This window comes from Tachysurus vachellii, chromosome 3 (assembly GCF_030014155.1).
Source record: "Tachysurus vachellii isolate PV-2020 chromosome 3, HZAU_Pvac_v1, whole genome shotgun sequence".
Taxonomy (NCBI): Eukaryota; Metazoa; Chordata; class Actinopteri; order Siluriformes; family Bagridae; genus Tachysurus; species Tachysurus vachellii.
Genome location: NC_083462.1, coordinates 2,011,149 through 2,018,180, shown reverse-complemented (window position 1 = coordinate 2,018,180; position 7,032 = coordinate 2,011,149). Strand labels below are relative to the sequence as shown.

The window sequence follows — 7,032 nt, the reverse complement described above, 5'->3', positions numbered from 1 at the left end:
TTTTTTTTCCCTGGACTTTGCGGGTTTCGGTGACATCGGTCCGCATTTTTCCGGTGGGGGACGCCGCTCCGCTTCCGGCTTTTCCGCGGGGGGCGCCGCTCTACTTCCTGGTTGCGGGCCATGTCACCAGCCCGAGTTTTGTTTTGTTTTTTCGGTGTCCTGTGACATCGCCCCACATCTGTCCGGTGGGTGGCGTCGCTTCACATCCGGTTTCCGTGGAGTTGTGTTTTCCAGTTCCAAATTCAGATTTCTGCTCCTGGAAACAAGGACCTACCAAAAGCTGTGGCTGCTGTTTGGGTGAGATTTATACTTCAATTGTTTTAAAATTGTACAGTATACATTGTAGTGGATAATCTGAAGGTTGAGGTTATCTATGGATAAAGTTAAAGTGATTAACCTTTTCAATATTTTTATGCATTACAGGATTTATAAAGTAAACATTATATATATATATATATATATATATATAATATAATTTCCCCCTTATAGATTCAATGTGGAACCTGCACAAAATGGTTCCACATAAAATGCCTTGGGATGACAGACAAACAAATACCGAGCGGACATATCCCATGGTATTGAGCTAAAGCAAGTACAGAGACCATAGCATTTAACGATATCTGTAATAGCTCTTAACTCTATGTTTGAAGTGTACATAAAAGTGAAATGTATATTATTGTATATTGTTCATAACGCAAGCAATAAAAATAAACAAAAACACTTTTCTCCCAAATAAATGTTGTAGTACATCTATCAGCACATCAGTGATGTGTGTTATGAGTTTGGTGACAGTACAGTGTATTACAGTGAAGCTATTAACTTTTTTTTTTTTTAGTATTCGCTTTACGGGTTTTGCACTTTATAGACGGTCCCTTGGAATCTGTTTCTCAGTCGTGTGCTCATAGAGACTTGTTTATTTTTTCCACCGCAGAGGAAAGCTGATTTTCAGGAAAATTGGGTTGTAGCTCTTTCTCTACATTACTACGATAAAAAAGGTGTGATTTGTGTAGTAACAACCTGTAGGTCAGGAGCTTTTGATTCGGGAAACTCGAATCTGTGAATATAGAGCCAACTTTACTTAAGTGGTAAGAGGCTGTTAGCAGCATGGCTACGCTGTTTTGTTGTGGTCGTACAATAGGCTAATGCCGCACGTATGCTTTATTGTAGTGTTTCGCAACGGAAAGAAAAGGGTCAAAAACAAACTCTGTGACAGACTGTCTACCCCCAGGTATGTGAGTTTGTTTTATCTATTTTTACGTGGGACGCTAGTTTAAATGCCGGGGGTGTTGTGTTAATTGCTTTATTTCCCCCAGTCAGCGTTATTTCGTCACCCGATGTTCATCCGTATCCAGTTTATTACTGAACCAGTACTGTATCTGTGATTTGGTGTGGCGGACGGCTATGTTTCTCCGGTATGCACTAGCATTTTATTTAAGTTTTCTGTGGGTTTTAGAATTTTAGAATTTATTTATTTATTTTTTTTAAATTGCACTTACTTAATGTGCGTAATTTCTGTTAGGTTCTGGGGAATGCCTGCTGTATGTGCAGTTGATGCTGCATTGTTCCCGGCACAACGCTGCTTTGTTCCGTGTTAATTTGTGTTAAATTGCTTTTGCTCCTCGCTAAATTGCTCTCTTGTAACTGTTTATTTTTGGTTTCGGTTTTGTTTCTTGATTTATAGCCACACTGTTACCTTCTCTCTCTGACACTGTTACTGTACTTTAAGTCCTACCTTGAGGTAGGAAGCCTTTTTGCTGAAGTCAGTGTGGTAATTGGTTATTCTTTTGTTACTTTATTTAATTGCTCTGTCTTGAAATCTAATTTATATATTTTCTTGGATTGGTTTATACTTCCTCCTGGGTTTTTGTAATCCTTTACTCCTTTTTTTTTTTTTTTTTTTTTTTTTTATTTGGTTTTCTTGGTTTGAGCATTGTCAATTTTAACATGTATTTGTTTTTTGTGTACTCTCTGCAGGAGCTGTAGACCAAACGGCCGAGAGGCCTGACTTTCCCTCTCTTTGAGTGTTTCTGTGTACCGTGTGCTGTGACCACCGACAGAAATTTCACTGAGCACTGAGTGAGTGTGTTGTGATTGAGCACATGCATGGTGTGAATATTTAAACCTACTTCTGTTTCAGCCTGTCTTGTGCCGATCAGCTGCAGCCCTGCATGAGCTTTTGATTTTCCTTTTTTTGTTTATCCTGAAACTTTATTTTATGGGTTGTCAATAAACTAAATTCTATTTTTGTACCCATGTCTCCTGCTCATTTATTAATTGGTAGAACGGATTTGTGCTCCTTATCGTATAGTGAGGTGATTCATATTTCCCTGGGTGAAAGTCCCAGGGTGGCGTAGTCTGTCATTTACATATTTAGGTTTGCATATTGTGCTTTCCTTCCATTTACTGCTCCGTCACATATATATATTCTGCAGCTATTGCATTTATTATAATTGTCTCTGAGTGATTTTAGAATCTTTATGAATACCAGATCTGTTTTATAGCCTTCTAGCTAAAATCTCCTGTAAAAAGGAAATTACCCCAGAATCCCAGCTTTCACACTCCTTCAGTGAGCAATGCTACAATTACAACTACATCAGAGGTGACTTTAGTAGATTTTAAATAACAATTTATATGAACTACGTAGATGGTTCATATCAGAAAGACATTGCAAATCAGTGAACAACAAAAGCTATGAGTCACTCAGTTTGACTGGAAAAAGTGAATGATTTTGAGTTCAAGTATAGGCAGCTTCCACATACAGATTTGAAAGTCAGTTGGATTAAGTCAGTGCACAGTCTTTGGGGAAAGACCCAAAACTTTGAACTGTATTTTAAAAAAAAATAAATGTGTGCAGTGTGACACAACTTTAAAAGTAATTGTTGAGAACAGTCTCGTCCCACCTGGATATGCTGATAGTCTTCAGTGAAGGTGTGGAGGTCTCTGTCTGCTCTGTGATCCAAATGGTGCACTGCATCAAGACTGAAAGCCCCTGTATATTTATGTGTAATCTGCCCTCCCTTTTTCACCCACCCACTTCTGATGCACTTATAAAAGAAGCTCATCTTATAAATCTCACAAGTGACTGTGGTGATCTAGAAGAGAAAGAACAACAGAGTTAAACTTTCTCACACTGATTACAGATTTATCTTCAGGAGACCATGTGACAAGGTAATCATGTTTCAGGCTGCTTTTAAAGGTGCTGCTTTTTTTTTTAATATGTATTAAAATGTTTAAATATGTAATAACATGAGGATTTCATTCAAATTTGTAAAATATAAAAATAAAATGACTGACATGAAATAAAGAAGAAAAACAGAACAATCTCATGTTTAACTAAAATAGTATTTTAGTATCAAGGACTGAACTTGTTTTTATTTATAACACTTTTGATCTGTAGAGGACTTTTATTAATAAAATCATTCTTTTATTAATAAAATCAACAGATGACAGATGACAGATGACTAGAGACACTGAAGGAGATTTTTATGATGATCTTATGATCAGGTTTGAGTTTTTCCCTTTAACATGTTTACTTCCTGTTTCAGATGAATCAGCTTTTGGAGTGAGTTGAATTCCAGAATTCACAGAAATAATTCATAATTTATTATCTTTTAAATACAATTGCATAAAAATTATTCAACCAAAACAAAAATTAATCCACTAACTGTTTCATCATCATAACCTTCATGCAAGTGTCTGTTCTGACTCTATAGTTTGTTTCTTCACTGTTCAGGTCGTGCCATGATGATTGGTGGTGCAGTTGAACTGGATCAAGCAAATAAAGCTGTCCAAGTGGCTCAAGAGGAGGTGAGAAAGTCTGAGAATGAAGTGAGAAACTATGAAATTAAAATATCTCACTACGTGTCTAAGATTTCCCAGACCGAACGTGACATCAGTCAGAAAAATGACCAGCTGAAACAGATACGTGAAGGAATCGAGAAAGTGAAGAAGCAGAGTCAGTCTGTAGGTCAATTCCAGGGGAAAGTGAGAGGAGCTGTCAATCTTCTGGGTGTCCTGAGTGGGAGGGTCAGTGTGGCTGATGGTCTGACTCGCAGATCCATCCTCCAAGAGCCTGTGATGAAGGTGATGGAAGATGTGATGAAGGCCATAGAGAAGATCACAGGGAATGAGCTCCTCTATCGCAATGACCTGCCAAGACTCATCAATCAGATAAAGGAGAACAACCAACGACTTGCAGCCATCTGTGCCTCAGAGAAAAACTATAAGTAGAACATCACAATAACATGCTGTTTCTTTTGTTTTGAACAGAGATACACAGAAAAATAAATATTCTGTAGCATTTCAAAGTTTTCTTCAAATAAGGATAAAGTATTAAAAAAAGTATGATTCTGTGTCATATTTAAAAGCATTAAAAACCACTAAACATAAACAAATACAGTAAAAGGATGTTGTAGTAAAGTTTGTTAAATGAAACAATGTGTGAGTTACAAGAGAAATAACAAGAGGCAGCCATGGTGATCTCATTATTAATTTATTTTCTTTTTGTTTTTAGTAGGAAGAAAGAAGCCATGGATTTGCAAATTTCAAAGAAAACAAAGCCTCACCACAGCTGAGGAGATGAGGAACCAAACCAAGCTTGTGATGCAGCCAACTGGGAGGAGTATCTGACTCCTGCTCCTCTCTCCATAGCCATCCTGGGAGAGCTGGTCTTCATCTCCTCCAATACAGATTTCTCCATCAACAAGAACCCACCTAAAGATGGCTACAAGTTCATCAGATACCCAGAGTCATTTCGTGCCTGCCTCAAGCAGGTGTGTAACTCAGGCTGGTGGGCTTTTAACGAGGCCCATAAGAACATGGATCAGATTAGACTTTACACCATGGCAGTTCCTGATTACATGAAGATGGCTGTGAAGATCCTGTTCCAAGGCAGTGATGAGGTTGTTGAAGCTCACCTCGATGAACAGCTGGAAAACATCCGTGTTGTTGCAGATGACTGTCTTCAGCTGGCAATTTCAACAGAAAAATGGTTCACTGATGTCATCAACATTATCCATGAACTGCTGGAAGCATGTGTAAATGCTGAGCACTTTTATGGAGAGGAGCTGGACGCTATCAAGATCAAACTGGAGGAAGCCAAGCTGAGAAAACAGTCATCAGAAGATGCAGCTAAACGCTCAGAGAAAGCAGTTAAGGACATGGAAAAGCAACTGAACGAAGCCCATGAAAGTTACAGCAAAGCAATGGATTCACTGCCCAGTGGATGGGAAATGATAGGAATGGATTTCGTTGATGGCATATCTGAGGGCGTCACAACTCTTATTAATGGAATAGTATCCATTGGATCTAAAAGTGAGACACAGAATGTTCCTGAAAAAAATGTGTCTAAAAATCCAGAACCTGAAGTTGATAGCTTTGATGAAATTACTATTTACAGTAAATCTGCAGAAATCCTGAAATGCACAGAGAAAATTCAAGAGTTTGTGATTGAAAACACAATTAACTGGAAAGATTTGTATGATCAAAAACAAAACTACAAAGACAAATTTTCAGGCAGATCAGTTCAAACGAATCAGAGAGAGTTTAAAAGAATGCCAAAACTGCACAGCAAAAGAGGAAGCTCAAAACATCTGTACCAAAGGCATCGAGATCTGTGAAGAACTAGCAAAGTATGCACCAGAACAGAAATGTGAAGAAGCCAAAACAAATGAGTTGATTAAACTGATCAGAAACCTGAATGAATCAGCTCGCAGTTTTGACAGCAAAAGTAAATCTGTCACAAATTCTCCTGCTCTGACTCCAAAACCACTGATGATGTATAAAGAAGAAAGTAAACCTGGGAAAGTGAAAGCTTCACAAAGGGCATCAGATAATGCCAGGTTCCGCATAGAGCAGAGCCGCACTCAACTGGACAAGACCAGAGAGATGTATGAGAAGAGTGTAGAGAACATGGAGAAGAACCAAAAGGAGCTGACTGACATCCTGATCACCATGAGGAAGTGTGAGATCAAAGAGATAGACTTTAACACAACTATACAAATGTTGGTTAAGGGTATGGATGCCATGGGGAGAGTGAAGGAGCAGTGGGAGAAGATGGTGCACTTCTTTCAGATGGTGTCCAACATTGTGAAAACCAGTCTGACCAGAACCCTTAAAGATTTTGTTTCTACATCTGAGAAGACACAGAAGCTTTCCTACTGTACAATGCAAAGCTCTTCTCCAAAGATCTGCTCTACAATCAAGCCTTTCAAGCCACTAATTTCGCCAACCTTGTGAACATGATCTCTACAACCTACACTGAGGTGTCCACCAAGTACCTCATGGATCGTGTCAGCTCTCTGGGAAAACTGATGGACAAGGAAAAGCCAGAGTTTCAGTTTGAGGTTGATCAGTTACGGACCGTCTGTGATGGGGCTCAGAAAGCCATCTTAGTCCTTGTCCAAAAGAACAAGAAGGAGTTTGAAGAGAAGTGTCTTGCAAAACTGGAGAAGGTTGATAAAGAGTTACTCGTCATTCTCCCTGCTGCTGCTCCAGAAGAGATAAAGTGCATTCAAGCAGCTGTTAAAAGTGGATTCCCCTTGGGGATTAATAAAGTTCTCCACTAATAATACTTTGTTGTAACACTTGTTAAGCTATTGTAAGAGGGACTATACACTCTCAGATGAATCTCCAGTCTCCTGCAAATGGGTCCATCAGAATAATGCAGGCATTCATTAAAATATGAAACTTTTCCTGCTTTTATTAGTTAGCGTTCATGAGGTTTTGAACACCATACTTTACAACTTATTACACAACTTCCTGCACATACTTTACCTGCACGTACAACGACTCATACGTCAGCACGCCAAATCCTAAGAACACAATTACCTCCATAGACAAAATAAACCTCACACTATCGTTATGGCAACATTTACCTGTATGTAGAAATGTTGAGGAATGTTGATAGTTAAACAGTCTACTGCCAAATTAAACAAATAGACAAACCTATCACAAAAAGGGGTGGTGGGGGTGTGGTGGGTTAGAGGTTAGAGGTTAGGGTACAGACAGCAGGGCAGATTTTTTATACTGTTT

At 38.7% G+C, this 7,032-nt stretch overlaps 1 pseudogene; it reads left to right on the top strand.

Moving 5' to 3' along the window:
- The first annotated feature begins 3,744 nt into the window (after window positions 1-3,744).
- LOC132842120 (uncharacterized) lies at window positions 3,745-6,566 on the top strand (annotated as a pseudogene).
- The last annotated feature ends 466 nt before the right edge of the window (window positions 6,567-7,032 follow it).